Genomic DNA, 15,393 nt, shown 5'->3' with positions numbered 1-15,393 from the left:
AAGTAGAAGAGGGCAAAAAAGTGCCTGTATCTCACCTACAGCCATACCACATTGGATAGTCCCAATCTCGTCTGATCTTGGAAGCTATGCAGTGTTGGGCTTGGTTAGTACTTGGGTGGGAGACCACATGGGAACACCAGGTGCTGTAGGTTTTTTCACATTACAGGCAAATTGTTTTTATTCTCTAGCTATTTAAATTGGAAACTTTTTCTTTTTATTGCCAGTACAGACATTTGGAAGAGGTCAAACAGACACAATAGCCATCACCTAAAGACTTACCACACTGTTTAGGCCCAATTTCAACTGCTTCTGGCAGCTAAACAGTGTTGAGCCTCTTTAGTAGTTTAATTTAAGACCCCCTGCTAATATCATGTCCTGTAGGTCTTTTTACATTACCAACACATGATTTTTTTCAGTAAGCCAATACAGTTAGGAAACTTTTTTATTAGCTTACCTGGTGATAGAAGTAGAAGAGGGCAAAAAAGTGCCTGTATCTCACCTACAGCCATACCACATTGGATAGGCCCAATCTCGTCTGATCTTGGAAGCTAAGCAGTGTTGGGACTGGTTACTACTTGGGTGGGAGACCACATGGGAACACCAGGTGCTGTAGGTTTTTTCACATTACAGGCAAATTGTTTTTATTCTCTAGCTATTTAAATTGGAAATTTTTTCTTTTTATTGCCAGTACAGACATTTGGAAGAGGTCAAACAGACACAATAGCCATCACCTAAAGACTTACCACACTGTTTAGGCCCAATTCCAACTGCTTTTGGCAGCTAAACAGTGTTGAGCCTGTTTAGTAGTTTAATTTAAGACCCCCTGCTAAGATCATGTCCTGTAGGTCTTTTTACATTACCAACACATGATTTTTTTTAAGTAAGCCAATACAGTTAGGAAACTTTTTTATTAGCTTACCTGGTGATAGAAGTAGAAGAGGGCAAAAAAGTGCCTGTATCTCACCTACAGCCATACCACATTGGATAGGCCCAATCTCGTCTGATCTTGGAAGCTAAGCAGTGTTGGGCCTGGTTAGTACTTGGGTGGGAGACCACCTGGGAACACCAGGTGCTGTAGGTTTTTTCACATTACTGGCAAATTGTTTTTATTCTCTAGCTATTTAAATTGGAAACTTTTTCTTTTTCTTGCCAGTACAGACATTTGGAAGAGGTCAAACAGACACAATAGCCATCACCTAAAGACTTACCACACTGTTTAGGCCAAATTCCAACTGCTTTTGGTAGCTAAACAGTGTTAAGCCTGTTTAGTAGTTTAATTTAAGACCCCCTGCTAATATCATGTCCTGTAGGTCTTTTTACATTACCAACACATGATTTTTTTTAAGTAAGCCAATACAGTTAGGAAACTTTTTTATTAGCTTACCTGGTGATAGAAGTAGAAGAGGGCAAAAAAGTGCCTGTATCTCACCTACAGCCATACCACATTGGATAGGCCCAATCTCGTCTGATCTTGGAAGCTAAGCAGTGTTGGGCCTGGTTAGTACTAGGGTGGGAGACCACCTGGGAACACCAGGTGCTGTAGGTTTTTTCACATTACTGGCAAATTGTTTTTATTCTCTAGCTATTTATATAGGAAACTTTTTCTTTTTATTGCCAGCACAGACATTTGGAAGAGGTCAAACAGACACAATAGCCATCACCTAAAGACTTACCACACTGTTTAGGCTCAATTCCAACTGCTTTTGGCAGCTAAACAGTGTTAAGCCTGTTTAGTAGTTTAATTTAAGACCCCCTGCTAATATCATGTCCTGTAGGTCTTTTTACATTACCAACACATGATTTTTTTTAAGTAAGCCAATACAGTTAGGAAACTTTTTTATTAGCTTACCTGGTGATAGAAGTAGAAGAGGGCAAAAAAGTGCCTGTATCTCACCTACAGCCATACCACATTGGATAGGCCCAATCTCGTCTGATCTTGGAAGCTAAGCAGTGTTGGGCCTGGTTAGTACTTGGGTGGGAGACCACCTGGGAACACCAGGTGCTGTAGGTTTTTTCACATTACTGGCAAATTGTTTTTATTCTCTAGCTATTTATATAGGAAACTTTTTCTTTTTATTGCCAGCACAGACATTTGGAAGAGGTCAAACAGACACAATAGCCATCACCTAAAGACTTACCACACTGTTTAGGCCAAATTCCAACTGCTTTTGGCAGCTAAACAGTGTTAAGCCTGTTTAGTAGTTTAATTTAAGACCCCCTGCTAATATCATGTCCTGTAGGTCTTTTTACATTACCAACACATGATTTTTTTTAAGTAAGCCAATACAGTTAGGAAACTTTTTTATTAGCTTACCTGGTGATAGAAGTAGAAGAGGGCAAAAAAGTGCCTGTATCTCACCTACAGCCATACCACATTGGATAGGCCCAATCTCGTCTGATCTTGGAAGCTAAGCAGTGTTGGGCCTGGTTAGTACTTGGGTGGGAGACCACCTGGGAACACCAGGTGCTGTAGGTTTTTTCACATTACTGGCAAATTGTTTTTATTCTCTAGCTATTTATATAGGAAACTTTTTCTTTTTATTGCCAGCACAGACATTTGGAAGAGGTCAAACAGACACAATAGCCATCACCTAAAGACTTACCACACTGTTTAGGCCCAATTCCAACTGCTTTTGGCAGCTAAACAGTGTTGAGCCTCTTTAGTAGTTTAATTTAAGACCCCCTGCTAATATCATGTCCTGTAGTTCTTTTTACATTACCAACACATGATTTTTTTTAAGTAAGCCAATACAGTTAGGAAACTTTTTTATTAGCTTACCTGGTGATAGAAGTAGAAGATGGCAAAAAAGTGCCTGTATCTCACCTACAGCCATACCACATTGGATAGTCCCAATCTCGTCTGATCTTGGAAGCTAAGCAGTGTTGGGCTTGGTTAGTACTTGGGTGGGAGACCACATGGGAACACCAGGTGCTGTAGGTTTTTTCACATTACAGGCAAATTGTTTTTATTCTCTAGCTATTTAAATTGGAAACTTTTTCTTTTTATTGCCAGTACAGACATTTGGAAGAGGTCAAACAGACACAATAGCCATCACCTAAAGACTTACCACACTGTTTAGGCCCAATTCCAACTGCTTTTGGCAGCTAAACAGTGTTGAGCCTCTTTAGTAGTTTAATTTAAGACCCCCTGCTAATATCATGTCCTGTAGGTCTTTTTACATTACCAACACATGATTTTTTTCAGTAAGCCAATACAGTTAGGAAACTTTTTTATTAGCTTACCTGGTGATAGAAGTAGAAGAGGGCAAAAAAGTGCTTGTATCTCACCTACAGCCATACCACACTGGATAGGCCCAATCTCGTCTGATCTTGGAAGCTAAGCAGTGTTGGGCCTGGTTAGTACTTGGGTGGGAGATCACATGGGAACACCAGGTGCTGTAGGTTTTTTCACATTACAGGCAAATTGTTTTTTTCTCTAGCTATTTAAATTGGAAACTTTTTCTTTTTATTGCCAGTACAGACATTTGGAAGAGGTCAAACAGACACAATAGCCATCACCTAAAGACTTACCACAATGTTTAGGCCCAATTCCAACTGCTTTTGGCAGCTTAACAGTGTTGAGCCTCTTTAGTAGTTTAATTTAAGACCCCCTGCTAATATCATGTCTTGTAGGTCTTTTTACATTACCAACACATGATTTTTTTCAGTAAGCCAATACAGTTAGGAAACTTTTGTATTAGCTTACCTGGTGATAGTAGTAGAAGAGGGCAAAAAAGTGAATTTAACTCACCTACAGCCATACCACATTGGATAGGCCCAATCTCGTCTGATCTTGGAAGCTAAGCAGTGTTGGGCCTGGTTAGTACTTGGGTGGGAGACCACATGGGAACACCAGGTGCTGTAGGTTTTTTCACATTACTGGCAAATTGTTTTTATTCTCTAGCTATTTATATTGGAAACTTTTTCATTTTATTGCCAGCACAGACATTTGGAAGAGGTCAAACAGACACAATAGCCATCAGCTAAAGACTTACCACACTGTTTAGGCTCAATTCCAACTGCTTTTGGCAGCTAAACAGTGTTGAGCCTCTTTTGTAGTTTAATTTAAGACCCCCTGCTAATATCATGTCCTGTAGGTCTTTTTACATGACCAACAAATGATTTTTTTCCGTAAGCCAATACAGTTAGGAAACTTTTGTATTAGCTTACCTGGTGATAGAAGTAGAAGAGGGCAAAAAAGTGCCTGTATCTCACCTACAGCCATACCACATTGGATAGGCCCAATCTCGTCTTATCTTGGAAGCTAAGCAGTTTTGGGCCTGGTTAGTACTTGGGTGGGAGACCACATGGGAACACCAGGTGCTGTAGGTTTTTTCACATTACTGGCAAATTGTTTTTATTCTCTAGCTATTTAAATTGGGAACTTTTTCTTTTTATTGCCAGTACAGACATTTGGAAGAGGTCAAACAGACACAATAGCCATCACCTAAAGACTTACCACACTGTTTAGGCCCAATTCCAACTGCTTTTGGCAGCTAAACAGTGTTGAGCCTCTTTAGTAGTTTAATTTAAGACCCCCTGCTAATATCATGTCCTGTAGGTCTTTTTACATTACCAACACATGATTTTTTTCAGTAAGCCAATACAGTTAGGAAACCTTTTTATTAGCTTACCTGGTGATAGAAGTAGAAGAGGGCAAAAAAGTGCCTGTATATCATCTACAGCCATACCACATTGGATAGGCCTGATCTTGGAAGCTAAGCAGTGTTGGGCCTGGTTAGTACTTGGGTGGGAGACCACATGAGAACACCAGGTGCTGTAGGTTTTTTCACATCACAGGCAAATTGTTTTTATTCTCTAGCTATTTAAATTGGAAACTTTTTCTTTTTATTGCCAGTACAGACATTTGGAAGAGGTCAAACAGACACAATAGCCATCACCTAAAGACTTACCACACTGTTTAGGCCCAATTCCAACTGCTTTTGGCAGCTAAACAGTGTTGAGCCTCTTTAGTAGTTTAATTTAAGACCCCCTGCTAATATCATGTCCTGTAGGTCTTTTTACATTACCAACACATGATTTTTTTCAGTAAGCCAATACAGTTAGGAAACTTTTTTATTAGCTTACCTGGTGATAGAAGTAGAAGAGGGCAAAAAAGTGCCTGTATCTCACCTACAGCCATACCACACTGGATAGGCCCAATCTCGTCTGATCTTGGAAGCTAAGCAGTGTTGGGTCTGGTTAGTACTTGGGTGGGAGATCACATGGGAACACCAGGTGCTGTAGGTTTTTTCACATTACAGGCAAATTGTTTTTTTCTCTAGCTATTTAAATTGGAAACTTTTTCTTTTTTATTGCCAGTACAGACATTTGGAAGAGGTCAAACAGACACAATAGCCATCACCTAAAGACTTACCACAATGTTTAGGCCCAATTCCAACTGCTTTTGGCAGCTTAACAGTGTTGAGCCTCTTTAGTAGTTTAATTTAAGACCCCCTGCTAATATCATGTCTTGTAGGTCTTTTTACATTACCAACACATGATTTTTTTCAGTAAGCCAATACAGTTAGGAAACTTTTGTATTAGCTTACCTGGTGATAGTAGTAGAAGAGGGCAAAAAAGTGAATTTAACTCACCTACAGCCATACCACATTGGATAGGCCCAATCTCGCCTGATCTTGGAAGCTAAGCAGTGTTGGGCCTGGTTAGTACTTGGGTGGGAGACCACATGGGAACACCAGGTGCTGTAGGTTTTTTCACATTACTGGCAAATTGTTTTTATTCTCTAGCTATTTATATTGGAAACTTTTTCATTTTATTGCCAGCACAGACATTTGGAAGAGGTCAAACAGACACAATAGCCATCAGCTAAAGACTTACCACACTGTTTAGGCTCAATTCCAACTGCTTTTGGCAGCTAAACAGTGTTGAGCCTCTTTTGTAGTTTAATTTAAGACCCCCTGCTAATATCATGTCCTGTAGGTCTTTTTACATGACCAACAAATGATTTTTTTCCGTAAGCCAATACAGTTAGGAAACTTTTGTATTAGCTTACCTGGTGATAGAAGTAGAAGAGGGCAAAAAAGTGCCTGTATCTCACCTACAGCCATACCACATTGGATAGGCCCAATCTCGTCTTATCTTAGAAGCTAAGCAGTTTTGGGCCTGGTTAGTACTTGGGTGGGAGACCACATGGGAACACCAGGTGCTGTAGGTTTTTTCACAGTACTGGCAAATTGTTTTTATTCTCTAGCTATTTAAATTGGGAACTTTTTCTTTTTATTGCCAGTACAGACATTTGGAAGAGGTCAAACAGACACAATAGCCATCACCTAAAGACTTACCACACTGTTTAGGCCCAATTCCAACTGCTTTTGGCAGCTAAACAGTGTTGAGCCTCTTTAGTAGTTTAATTTAAGACCCCCTGCTAATATCATGTCCTGTAGGTCTTTTTACATTACCAACACATGATTTTTTTCAGTAAGCCAATACAGTTAGGAAACCTTTTTATTAGCTTACCTGGTGATAGAAGTAGAAGAGGGCAAAAAAGTGCCTGTATATCATCTACAGCCATACCACATTGGATAGGCCCAATCTCGTCTGATCTTGGAAGCTAAGCAGTGTTGGGCCTGGTTAGTACTTGGGTGGGAGACCACATGAGAACACCAGGTGCTGTAGGTTTTTTCACATCACAGGCAAATTGTTTTTATTCTCTAGCTATTTAAATTGGAAACTTTTTCTTTTTATTGCCAGTACAGACATTTGGAAGAGGTCAAACAGACACAATAGACTTCACCTAAAGACTTACCACACTGTTTAGGCCCAATTCCAACTGCTTTTGGCAGCTAAACAGTGTTGAGCCTCTTTAGTAGTTTAATTTAAGACCCCCTGCTAATATCATGTCCTGTAGGTCTTTTTACATTACCAACACATGATTTTTTTTAAGTAAGCCAATACAGTTAGGAAACTTTTTTATTAGCTTACCTGGTGATAAAAGTAGAAGAGGGCAAAAAAGTGCCTGTATCTCACCTCTAGCCATACTACATTGGATAGGCCTAATTTCGTCTGATCTTGGAAGCTAAGCAGTGTTGGGCCTGGTTAGTACTTGGGTGGGAGACCACCTGGGAACACCAGGTGCTGTAGGTTTTTTCACATTACTGTCAAATTGTTTTTATTCTCTAGCTATTTAAATTGGAAACTTTTTCTTTTTATTGCCAGCACAGACATTTGGAAGAGGTCAAACAGACACAATAGCCATCACCTAAAGACTTACCACACTGTTTAGGCTCAATTCCAACTGCTTTTGGCAGCTAAACAGTGTTGAGCCTCTTTTGTAGTTTAATTTAAGACCCCCTGCTAATATCATGTCCTGTAGGTCTTTTTACATTACCAACACATGATTTTTTTCAGTAAGCCAATACAGTTAGGAAACGTTTGTATTAGCTTACCTGGTGATAGAAGTAGAAGAGGGCAAAAAAGTGCTTTTAACTCACCTACAGCCATACCACATTGGATAGGCCCAATCTCGTCTGATCTTGGAAGCTAAGCAGTGTTGGGCCTGGTTAGTACTTGGGTGGGAGACCACATGGGAACACCAGGTGCTGTAGGTTTTTTCACATTACTGGAAAATTGTTTTTATTCTCTAGCTATTTAAATTGGAAACTTTTTCTTTTTATTGCCAGTACAGACATTTGGAAGAGGTCAAACAGACACAATAGCCATCACCTAAAGACTTACCACACTGTTTAGGCCCAATTCCAACTGCTTTTGGCAGCTAAACAGTGTTGAGCCTCTTTAGTAGTTTAATTTAAGACCCCCTGCTAATATCATGTCCTGTAGGTCTTTTTACATTACCAACACATGATTTTTTTTCAGTAAGCCAATACAGTTAGGAAACTTTTTTATTAGCTTACCTGGTGATAGAAGTAGAAGAGGGCAAAAAAGTGCCTGTATCTCACCTACAGCCATACCACATTGGATAGGCCCAATCTCGTCTGATCTTGGAAGCTAAGCAGTGTTGGGCCTGGTTAGTACTTGGGTGGGAGACCACATGGGAACACCAGGTGCTGTAGGTTTTTTCACATTACAGGCAAATTGTTTTTTTCTCTAGCTATTTAAATTGGAAACTTTTTCTTTTTATTGCCAGTACAGACATTTGGAAGAGGTCAAAAAGACACAATAGCCATCACCTAAAGACTTACCACAATGTTTAGGCCCAATTCCAACTGCTTTTGGCAGCTTAACAGTGTTGAGCCTCTTTTGTAGTTTAATTTAAGACCCCCTGCTAATATCATGTCCTGTAGGTCTTTTTACATTACCAACACATGATTTTTTTCAGTAAGCCAATACAGTTAGGAAACGTTTGTATTAGCTTACCTGGTGATAGAAGTAGAAGAGGGCAAAAAAGTGCTTTTAACTCACCTACAGCCATACCACATTGGATAGGCCCAATCTCGTCTTATCTTGGAAGCTAAGCAGTTTTGGGCCTGGTTAGTACTTGGGTGGGAGACCAGTAGCGCACGCAGGGGGGGTTTCTGAGTACCCAGAAACCCCCCCAGGAGTCTAAGGGCCCTCATCTGAAAGCTGAGGGTCCCCTCTTTCCAGGGGTATAAGAATTGTAAAAATCGGCCCTTGGGAACCGGAGATATCTGACTTCAAAGCAGTGGTCCCCATCCAAGCCTGTTAATTGTTATTCCCAGTCAGATATTTTGGGTTCTCTTTAATTTAGAGTTTTTCTGAGGCTATATTCCAAAAGCTGAGACTCTCCCCCTTTAATGGACACTAGAAGCTTGTCTCTACTATTCCCAGAACCAGAGATATCAGCCTGCCAGCAGCTTGTTACTGCTCCAGCTCCACATACCTGGTATGTAGTATTATATACTCGTGGGCAGATTGCTCTGCCTCCTGAACTCTGATCCCCAAGTCCCCAGTACCTTTTGGTAGGTGGGATTCTCTAGTTTTTAATTCCATTAAAATCTAATAAATCTATTTCCGGGAACTGGAGATATCTGCAGTCAAGCAAGCTGTCCTCCCACCAGAAAATTATGAATAATAGGCCCACTCCACTATACACCCCTCCTCTGTGTATTAAACATCCTCTACCACCCTGGAAGTTATGTATCAGGGCCCCTTCATTCAGCCCAATGCCCCCTTCTCCCACCATCTGTGCAGTAAAGGGGTAATTAGTGGAGATTACTGAACCAGGCCCTACATGCTGAGCGGTTGATATAATACCACCCACAGGACATCAAAGCTTTCCCCACCCCTACCGCTGGAGGATCGGTAGGGGCCCCAATACATTGCTATGCCCAGGGGTCTACACTGCTGTTGATGCCCCTGTATGTATGTATGTATGTATGTATGTATGTATGTATGTATGTATGTATGTGTATATATATATATATTTCATATTATTATTATTATTAATATTTATATACATTTAGTCTATCTATAATACTTTAACTGACCCGGCATATACTGGGTCACCTAAGTGTCCATCTCCGTGCTTTGCTCCGCCCCTCTGGAAACCCCCTTCTGAAAATCCTGCGTTTGCCACTGGAGACCACATGGGAACACCAAGTGCTGTAGGTTTTTTCACATTACTGGCAAATTGTTTTTATTCTCTAGCTATTTAAATTGGGAACTTTTTCTTTTTATTGCCAGTACAGACATTTGGAAGAGGTCAAACAGACACAATAGCCATCACCTAAAGACTTACCACACTTTTTAGGCCCAATTCCAACTGCTTTTGGCAGCTAAACAGTGTTGAGCCTCTTTAGTAGTTTAATTTAAGACCCCCTGCTAATATCATGTCCTGTAGGTCTTTTTACATTACCAACACATGATTTTTTTCAGTAAGCCAATACAGTTAGGAAACCTTTTTATTAGCTTACCTGGTGAAAGAAGTAGAAGAGGGCAAAAAAGTGCCTGTATATCATCTACAGCCATACCACATTGGATAGGCCCAATCTCGTCTGATCTTGGAAGCTAAGCTTTGTTGAGCCTGGTTAGTACTTGGGTGGGAGACCACATGAGAACACCAGGTGCTGTAGGTTTTTTCACATCACAGGCAAATTGTTTTTATTCTCTAGCTATTTAAATTGGAAACTTTTTCTTTTTATTGCCAGTACAGACATTTGGAAGAGGTCAAAAAGACACAATAGACTTCACCTAAAGACTTACCACACTGTTTAGGCCCAATTCCAACTGCTTTTGGCAGCTAAACAGTGTTGAGCCTGTTTAGTAGTTTAATTTAAGACCCCCTGCTAATATCATGTCCTGTAGGTCTTTTTACATTACCAACACATGATTTTTTTTAAGTAAGCCAATACAGTTAGGAAACTTTTTTATTAGCTTACCTGGTGATAAAAGTAGAAGAGGGCAAAAAAGTGCCTGTATCTCACCTACAGCCATACCACATTGGATAGGCCTAATTTCGTCTGATCTTGGAAGCTAAGCAGTGTTGGGCCTGGTTAGTACTTGGGTGGGAGACCACCTGGGAACACCAGGTGCTGTAGGTTTTTTCACATTACTGGCAAATTGTTTTTATTCTCTAGCTATTTAAATTGGAAACTTTTTCTTTTTATTGCCAGCACAGACATTTGGAAGAGGTCAAACAGACACAATAGCCATCACCTAAAGACTTACCGCACTGTTTAGGCTCAATTCCAACTGCTTTTGGCAGCTAAACAGTGTTGAGCCTCTTTTGTAGTTTAATTTAAGACCCCCTGCTAATATCATGTCCTGTAGGTCTTTTTACATTACCAACACATGATTTTTTTCAGTAAGCCAATACAGTTAGGAAACGTTTGTATTAGCTTACCTGGTGATAGAAGTAGAAGAGGGCAAAAAAGTGCTTTTAACTCACCTACAGCCATACCACATTGGATAGGCCCAATCTCGTCTGATCTTGGAAGCTAAGCAGTGTTGGGCCTGGTTAGTACTTGGGTGGGAGACCACATGGGAACACCAGGTGCTGTAGGTTTTTTCACATTACTGGAAAATTGTTTTTATTTTCTAGCTATTTAAATTGGAAACTTTTTCTTTTTATTGCCAGTACAGACATTTGGAAGAGGTCAAACAGACACAATAGCCATCACCTAAAGACTTACCACACTGTTTAGGCCCAATTCCAACTGCTTTTGGCAGCTTAACAGTGTTGAGCCTCTTTAGTAGTTTAATTTAAGACCCCCTGCTAATATCATGTCCTGTAGGTCTTTTTACATTACCAACACATGATTTTTTTCAGTAAGCCAATACAGTTAGGAAACTTTTGTATTAGCTTACCTGGTGATAGAAGTAGAAGAGGGCAAAAAAGTGAATTTAACTCACCTACAGCCATACCACATTGGATAGGCCCAATATCGTCTGATCTTGGAAGCTAAGCAGTGTTGGGCCTGGTTAGTACTTGGGTAGGAGACCACATGGGAACACCAGGTGCTGTAGGTTTTTTCACATTACTGGCAAATTGTTTTTATTCTCTAGCTATTTATATTGGAAACTTTTTCATTTTATTGCCAGCACAGACATTTGGAAGAGGTCAAACAGACACAATAGCCATCAGCTAAAGACTTACCACACTGTTTAGGCTCAATTCCAACTGCTTTTGGCAGTTAAACAGTGTTGAGCCTCTTTTGTAGTTTAATTTAAGACCCCCTGCTAATATCATGTCCTGTAGGTCTTTTTACATTACCAACACATGATTTTTTTCAGTAAGCCAATACAGTTAGGAAACTTTTTTATTAGCTTACCTGGTGATAGAAGTAGAAGAGGGCAAAAAAGTGCCTGTATCTCACCTACAGCCATACCACATTGGATAGGCCCAATCTTGTCTGATCTTGGAAGCTAAGCAGTGTTGGGCCTGGTTAGTACTTGGGTGGGAGACCACATGGGAACACCAGGTGCTGTAGGTTTTTTCACATTACAGGCAAATTGTTTTTATTCTCTAGCTATTTAAATTGGAAACTTTTTCTTTTTATTGCCAGTACAGACATTTGGAAGAGGTCAAACAGACACAATAGCCATCTCCTAAAGACTTACCACACTGTTTAGGCCCAATTCCAACTACTTTTGGCAGCTAAACAGTGTTGAGCCTCTTTAGTAGTTTAATTTAAGACCCCCTGCTAATATCATGTCCTGTAGGTCTTTTTACATTACCAACACATGATTTTTTTCAGTAAGCCAATACAGTTAGGAAACTTTTTTATTAGCTTACCTGGTGATAGAAGTAGAAGAGGGCAAAAAAGTGAATATAACTCACCTACAGCCATACCACATTGGATAGGCCCAATCTCGTCTGATCTTGGAAGCTAAGCAGTGTTGGGCCTGGTTAGTACTTGGGTGGGAGACCAAATGGGAACACCAGGTGCTGTAGGTTTTTTCACATCACTGGCAAATTGTTTTTATTCTATAGCTATTTATATTGGAAACTTTTTCATTTTATTGCCAGCACAGAGATTTGGAAGAAGTCAAACAGACACAATAGCCATCAGCTAAAGACTTACCACACTGTTTAGGCTCAATTCCAACTACTTTTGGCAGCTAAACAGTGTTGAGCCTCTATTGTAGTTTAATTTAAGACCCCCTGCTAATATCATGTCCTGTAGGTCTTTTTACATTACCAACACATGATTTTTTTCCGTAAGCCAATACAGTTAGGGAACTTTTGTATTAGCTTACCTGGTGATAGAAGTAGAAGAGGGCAAAAAAGTGCCTGTATTTCACCTACAGCCATACCACATTGGATAGGACCAATCTCGTCTGATCTTGGAAGCTAAGCAGTTTTGGGCCTGGTTAGTACTTGGGTGGGAGACCACATGGGAACACCAGGTGCTGTAGGTTTTTTCACATTACTGGCAAATTGTTTTTATTCTCTAGCTATTTAAATTGGGAACTTTTTCTTTTTATTGCCAGTACAGACATTTGGAAGAGGTCAAACAGACACAATAGCCATCACCTAAAGACTTACCACACTGTTTAGGCCCAATTCCAACTGCTTTTGGCAGCTAAACAGTGTTGAGCCTCTTTAGTAGTTTAATTTAAGACCCCCTGCTAATATCATGTCCTGTAGGTCTTTTTACATTACCAACACATGATTTTTTTCAGTAAGCCAATACAGTTAGGAAACTTTTTTATTAGCTTACCTGGTGATAGAAGTAGAAGAGGGCAAAAAAGTGCCTGTATCTCACCTACAGCCATACCACATTGGATAGTCCCAATCTCGTCTGATCTTGGAAGCTATGCCGTGTTGGGCTTGGTTAGTACTTGGGTGGGAGACCACATGGGAACACCAGGTGCTGTAGGTTTTTTCACATTACAGGCAAATTGTTTTTATTCTCTAGCTATTTAAATTGGAAACTTTTTCTTTTTATTGCCAGTACAGACATTTGGAAGAGGTCAAACAGACACAATAGCCATCACCTAAAGACTTACCACACTGTTTAGGCCCAATTTCAACTGCTTCTGGCAGCTAAACAGTGTTGAGCCTCTTTAGTAGTTTAATTTAAGACCCCCTGCTAATATCATGTCCTGTAGGTCTTTTTACATTACCAACACATGATTTTTTTCAGTAAGCCAATACAGTTAGGAAACTTTTTTATTAGCTTACCTGGTGATAGAAGTAGAAGAGGGCAAAAAAGTGCCTGTATCTCACCTACAGCCATACCACATTGGATAGGCCCAATCTCGTCTGATCTTGGAAGCTAAGCAGTGTTGGGACTGGTTACTACTTGGGTGGGAGACCACATGGGAACACCAGGTGCTGTAGGTTTTTTCACATTACAGGCAAATTGTTTTTATTCTCTAGCTATTTAAATTGGAAATTTTTTCTTTTTATTGCCAGTACAGACATTTGGAAGAGGTCAAACAGACACAATAGCCATCACCTAAAGACTTACCACACTGTTTAGGCCCAATTCCAACTGCTTTTGGCAGCTAAACAGTGTTGAGCCTGTTTAGTAGTTTAATTTAAGACCCCCTGCTAAGATCATGTCCTGTAGGTCTTTTTACATTACCAACACATGATTTTTTTTAAGTAAGCCAATACAGTTAGGAAACTTTTTTATTAGCTTACCTGGTGATAGAAGTAGAAGAGGGCAAAAAAGTGCCTGTATCTCACCTACAGCCATACCACATTGGATAGGCCCAATCTCGTCTGATCTTGGAAGCTAAGCAGTGTTGGGCCTGGTTAGTACTTGGGTGGGAGACCACCTGGGAACACCAGGTGCTGTAGGTTTTTTCACATTACTGGCAAATTGTTTTTATTCTCTAGCTATTTAAATTGGAAACTTTTTCTTTTTCTTGCCAGTACAGACATTTGGAAGAGGTCAAACAGACACAATAGCCATCACCTAAAGACTTACCACACTGTTTAGGCCAAATTCCAACTGCTTTTGGAAGCTAAACAGTGTTAAGCCTGTTTAGTAGTTTAATTTAAGACCCCCTGCTAATATCATGTCCTGTAGGTCTTTTTACATTACCAACACATGATTTTTTTTAAGTAAGCCAATACAGTTAGGAAACTTTTTTATTAGCTTACCTGGTGATAGAAGTAGAAGAGGGCAAAAAAGTGCCTGTATCTCACCTACAGCCATACCACATTGGATAGGCCCAATCTCGTCTGATCTTGGAAGCTAAGCAGTGTTGGGCCTGGTTAGTACTTGGGTGGGAGACCACCTGGGAACACCAGGTGCTGTAGGTTTTTTCACATTACTGGCAAATTGTTTTTATTCTCTAGCTATTTATATAGGAAACTTTTTCTTTTTATTGCCAGCACAGACATTTGGAAGAGGTCAAACAGACACAATAGCCATCACCTAAAGACTTACCACACTGTTTAGGCTCAATTCCAACTGCTTTTGGCAGCTAAACAGTGTTAAGCCTGTTTAGTAGTTTAATTTAAGACCCCCTGCTAATATCATGTCCTGTAGGTCTTTTTACATTACCAACACATGATTTTTTTTAAGTAAGCCAATACAGTTAGGAAACTTTTTTATTAGCTTACCTGGTGATAGAAGTAGAAGAGGGCAAAAAAGTGCCTGTATCTCACCTACAGCCATACCACATTGGATAGGCCCAATCTCGTCTGATCTTGGAAGCTAAGCAGTGTTGGGCCTGGTTAGTACTTGGGTGGGAGACCACCTGGGAACACCAGGTGCTGTAGGTTTTTTCACATTACTGGCAAATTGTTTTTATTCTCTAGCTATTTATATAGGAAACTTTTTCTTTTTATTGCCAGCACAGACATTTGGAAGAGGTCAAACAGACACAATAGCCATCACCTAAAGACTTACCACACTGTTTAGGCCAAATTCCAACTGCTTTTGGCAGCTAAACAGTGTTAAGCCTGTTTAGTAGTTTAATTTAAGACCCCCTGCTAATATCATGTCCTGTAGGTCTTTTTACATTACCAACACATGATTTTTTTTAAGTAAG

General features: G+C 40.0%; 20 non-coding genes and 10 pseudogenes across 20 annotated transcripts; all 30 read left to right on the top strand.

Annotated features, from left to right (window-relative positions):
• Positions 1 to 33: 33 nt before the first annotated feature.
• Positions 34 to 152, top strand: LOC146051990 (5S ribosomal RNA). The gene has a single exon (XR_014467158.1). It is a non-coding gene; the product is annotated as a 5S ribosomal RNA (ribosomal RNA).
• A 345-nt stretch (positions 153 to 497) lies between these two features.
• LOC146052051 (5S ribosomal RNA) lies at positions 498 to 616 on the top strand (annotated as a pseudogene).
• A 346-nt stretch (positions 617 to 962) lies between these two features.
• LOC146051759 (5S ribosomal RNA) lies at positions 963 to 1,081 on the top strand. The gene has a single exon (XR_014466949.1). It is a non-coding gene; the product is annotated as a 5S ribosomal RNA (ribosomal RNA).
• A 346-nt stretch (positions 1,082 to 1,427) lies between these two features.
• Positions 1,428 to 1,546, top strand: LOC146051662 (5S ribosomal RNA). Its single transcript, XR_014466861.1, has one exon. It is a non-coding gene; the product is annotated as a 5S ribosomal RNA (ribosomal RNA).
• Positions 1,547 to 1,892: 346 nt separating this feature from the next.
• On the top strand, positions 1,893 to 2,011 carry LOC146051747 (5S ribosomal RNA). Its single transcript, XR_014466938.1, has one exon. It is a non-coding gene; the product is annotated as a 5S ribosomal RNA (ribosomal RNA).
• Positions 2,012 to 2,357: 346 nt separating this feature from the next.
• LOC146051735 (5S ribosomal RNA) lies at positions 2,358 to 2,476 on the top strand. Its single transcript, XR_014466927.1, has one exon. It is a non-coding gene; the product is annotated as a 5S ribosomal RNA (ribosomal RNA).
• Positions 2,477 to 2,822: 346 nt separating this feature from the next.
• Positions 2,823 to 2,941, top strand: LOC146051792 (5S ribosomal RNA). The gene has a single exon (XR_014466979.1). It is a non-coding gene; the product is annotated as a 5S ribosomal RNA (ribosomal RNA).
• A 345-nt stretch (positions 2,942 to 3,286) lies between these two features.
• LOC146051753 (5S ribosomal RNA) lies at positions 3,287 to 3,405 on the top strand. The gene has a single exon (XR_014466943.1). It is a non-coding gene; the product is annotated as a 5S ribosomal RNA (ribosomal RNA).
• Positions 3,406 to 3,749: 344 nt separating this feature from the next.
• On the top strand, positions 3,750 to 3,868 carry LOC146051696 (5S ribosomal RNA). The gene has a single exon (XR_014466892.1). It is a non-coding gene; the product is annotated as a 5S ribosomal RNA (ribosomal RNA).
• Positions 3,869 to 4,213: 345 nt separating this feature from the next.
• Positions 4,214 to 4,332, top strand: LOC146052071 (5S ribosomal RNA; annotated as a pseudogene).
• A 345-nt stretch (positions 4,333 to 4,677) lies between these two features.
• Positions 4,678 to 4,786, top strand: LOC146052100 (5S ribosomal RNA; annotated as a pseudogene).
• A 345-nt stretch (positions 4,787 to 5,131) lies between these two features.
• On the top strand, positions 5,132 to 5,250 carry LOC146051923 (5S ribosomal RNA). The gene has a single exon (XR_014467097.1). It is a non-coding gene; the product is annotated as a 5S ribosomal RNA (ribosomal RNA).
• Positions 5,251 to 5,595: 345 nt separating this feature from the next.
• Positions 5,596 to 5,714, top strand: LOC146051880 (5S ribosomal RNA). Its single transcript, XR_014467058.1, has one exon. It is a non-coding gene; the product is annotated as a 5S ribosomal RNA (ribosomal RNA).
• Positions 5,715 to 6,059: 345 nt separating this feature from the next.
• LOC146052092 (5S ribosomal RNA) lies at positions 6,060 to 6,178 on the top strand (annotated as a pseudogene).
• A 345-nt stretch (positions 6,179 to 6,523) lies between these two features.
• Positions 6,524 to 6,642, top strand: LOC146051786 (5S ribosomal RNA). Its single transcript, XR_014466973.1, has one exon. It is a non-coding gene; the product is annotated as a 5S ribosomal RNA (ribosomal RNA).
• Positions 6,643 to 6,988: 346 nt separating this feature from the next.
• LOC146052084 (5S ribosomal RNA) lies at positions 6,989 to 7,107 on the top strand (annotated as a pseudogene).
• Positions 7,108 to 7,452: 345 nt separating this feature from the next.
• Positions 7,453 to 7,571, top strand: LOC146051695 (5S ribosomal RNA). The gene has a single exon (XR_014466891.1). It is a non-coding gene; the product is annotated as a 5S ribosomal RNA (ribosomal RNA).
• A 346-nt stretch (positions 7,572 to 7,917) lies between these two features.
• On the top strand, positions 7,918 to 8,036 carry LOC146051694 (5S ribosomal RNA). Its single transcript, XR_014466890.1, has one exon. It is a non-coding gene; the product is annotated as a 5S ribosomal RNA (ribosomal RNA).
• Positions 8,037 to 9,897: 1,861 nt separating this feature from the next.
• On the top strand, positions 9,898 to 10,016 carry LOC146052059 (5S ribosomal RNA; annotated as a pseudogene).
• A 346-nt stretch (positions 10,017 to 10,362) lies between these two features.
• LOC146051928 (5S ribosomal RNA) lies at positions 10,363 to 10,481 on the top strand. Its single transcript, XR_014467102.1, has one exon. It is a non-coding gene; the product is annotated as a 5S ribosomal RNA (ribosomal RNA).
• A 345-nt stretch (positions 10,482 to 10,826) lies between these two features.
• On the top strand, positions 10,827 to 10,945 carry LOC146051693 (5S ribosomal RNA). The gene has a single exon (XR_014466889.1). It is a non-coding gene; the product is annotated as a 5S ribosomal RNA (ribosomal RNA).
• Positions 10,946 to 11,290: 345 nt separating this feature from the next.
• LOC146052052 (5S ribosomal RNA) lies at positions 11,291 to 11,409 on the top strand (annotated as a pseudogene).
• Positions 11,410 to 11,754: 345 nt separating this feature from the next.
• Positions 11,755 to 11,873, top strand: LOC146051913 (5S ribosomal RNA). The gene has a single exon (XR_014467088.1). It is a non-coding gene; the product is annotated as a 5S ribosomal RNA (ribosomal RNA).
• Positions 11,874 to 12,218: 345 nt separating this feature from the next.
• On the top strand, positions 12,219 to 12,337 carry LOC146051803 (5S ribosomal RNA). Its single transcript, XR_014466989.1, has one exon. It is a non-coding gene; the product is annotated as a 5S ribosomal RNA (ribosomal RNA).
• A 345-nt stretch (positions 12,338 to 12,682) lies between these two features.
• On the top strand, positions 12,683 to 12,801 carry LOC146052023 (5S ribosomal RNA; annotated as a pseudogene).
• A 345-nt stretch (positions 12,802 to 13,146) lies between these two features.
• On the top strand, positions 13,147 to 13,265 carry LOC146052062 (5S ribosomal RNA; annotated as a pseudogene).
• Positions 13,266 to 13,610: 345 nt separating this feature from the next.
• Positions 13,611 to 13,729, top strand: LOC146052049 (5S ribosomal RNA; annotated as a pseudogene).
• A 346-nt stretch (positions 13,730 to 14,075) lies between these two features.
• Positions 14,076 to 14,194, top strand: LOC146051723 (5S ribosomal RNA). The gene has a single exon (XR_014466916.1). It is a non-coding gene; the product is annotated as a 5S ribosomal RNA (ribosomal RNA).
• A 346-nt stretch (positions 14,195 to 14,540) lies between these two features.
• On the top strand, positions 14,541 to 14,659 carry LOC146051711 (5S ribosomal RNA). Its single transcript, XR_014466905.1, has one exon. It is a non-coding gene; the product is annotated as a 5S ribosomal RNA (ribosomal RNA).
• Positions 14,660 to 15,005: 346 nt separating this feature from the next.
• LOC146051699 (5S ribosomal RNA) lies at positions 15,006 to 15,124 on the top strand. Its single transcript, XR_014466894.1, has one exon. It is a non-coding gene; the product is annotated as a 5S ribosomal RNA (ribosomal RNA).
• The last annotated feature ends 269 nt before the right edge of the window (positions 15,125 to 15,393 follow it).

Source organism: Crinia signifera, unplaced genomic scaffold, assembly GCF_055691185.1.
Source record: "Crinia signifera unplaced genomic scaffold, ASM5569118v1 HAP2_SCAFFOLD_105, whole genome shotgun sequence".
NCBI lineage: Eukaryota > Metazoa > Chordata > Amphibia > Anura > Myobatrachidae > Crinia > Crinia signifera.
Note: the sequence above shows the minus strand (reverse complement) of the source record. Positions and strands in the feature narration are given on the sequence as shown.